We start from the raw sequence: 1,474 nt of genomic DNA on the forward strand, positions 1-1,474 counted from the left end.
TCTAAGAAGGTTGTGAGTCTGACTGAGAATGACTCAGTCCATGAGGAGATATGTGCTTGGAAGACATCCTTCCAGAAGGCAAACCTGAATAAAATCTTTCGCTTCAAAAATGGAAGCAGACAAGGAAACTGGTTTATCTGGTTTGAGTGTACTTTCACTGCTGTATACAACAGCACTTTCAGGTTTATTCCCTTCCAAATATTTCTTCTGCCTTGTCTCACCTAAAGGTAGGAAGCATGGACCTTACAGGTGGTATATCACTTTTACTTTCATTTCCTTCAGTGCGTGGAGCAAGGATTGCCACCAGGGCCTACCTGTGCTTCCGGTATTGAAAACAGCAGGATATCATGACTTTATCAGAGTCCTCCAAAAGGCCACAAGGTGGGGATATTACTCTACAAATTTAGATATTTTAACTCCTTCTACAAATAATTATTGAGTGCCTACTACGTGCTTGGCATTGTGCCAGGTTCTGGATTTACAGTGATGAGTCAAACAGACCTTGCTCACTGGAGTTTTCAGTATCAGAGAGAAGGTAGATGTTTGAATGTGGATTTAACATTCTGCTTAGTGCTGTGGTGACAGAAATGCAGGGGGCCATAGGCATGAATGATAGGGGCCCTAAATGCAATTTGAGAAGGGCCTGGACAGAGCTCTTGGAAGACTTCCTGGAGTAAACAGTGTCTATGCTGAGACCTGCAGAATGGCTCAGCTTTACCTAGGAGCAAAGTTCTAATCTCGACAGAAGAATGGCATGCCCAGAGGCCCAGCAGGGAAGGTAAACTTGGTTCTGTGAAGCAATGTTAAAAATGTTAAAAAGTTCAGAGCCCAAATTCCTATTTTATGGATATAAAATGTCCAGATTGCTACAAGATTACCACGGTTTTCAGCCATGCTCAGAGGCTGGTTCTTTGTGTAGACTGTTCAACAGTGTTGTGCCAGCCAACAGGAGGAAGGGCCAGACTCACAGAGGGGTGTTCATTTAGAAGAAAGCAACACTAATGGTCCACACAACCTCTTGAATTTGTGTTATATTGCAGAAAGCATTATCAGTTCAGTAATTCCAGTTAATCTACCAAGATAATGTAATTATGCTTAATTTTGAGGTTTACAACAGTGATCTTATATTTTGGTGTCAGTTTTTCCATAAAGTTTCCATTATGGGCAAAAAAAAAGGTTAAAAATGTTAAATTGTAGTTGAGGCCTAAGAGTAGTGTTGAGAGATGGGTCTAGGCCATATCACGAAGGGACTTGAAGGTCATGTTTTTAGGATAATTTTCAGGTCAGTGGGAAAGTGGTTCCTCTTATACTGGTCTGTCCACCTGGAAGGTCTTTCTTATCCTTCTCTGACTGGCACAATCCCTGTCAACTCTCAGTGTTCATTTGCTTTCTAGGAATCCTGATCCCTTATCTACCACGACTGGGTTCAGCCCCTCATCTTTGGCACAGTATTTTCTCCATCTATCACTTAGGC

At 41.9% G+C, this 1,474-nt stretch overlaps 1 pseudogene; it reads left to right on the forward strand.

Moving 5' to 3' along the window:
- Positions 1-209: 209 nt before the first annotated feature.
- LOC115938643 (small ribosomal subunit protein eS27-like pseudogene) lies at positions 210-1,101 on the forward strand (annotated as a pseudogene).
- The last annotated feature ends 373 nt before the right edge of the window (positions 1,102-1,474 follow it).

Source organism: Leptonychotes weddellii, chromosome 3 (assembly GCF_054177405.1).
Source record: "Leptonychotes weddellii isolate Sample4059 chromosome 3, ASM5417740v2, whole genome shotgun sequence".
Lineage (NCBI taxonomy): Eukaryota > Metazoa > Chordata > Mammalia > Carnivora > Phocidae > Leptonychotes > Leptonychotes weddellii.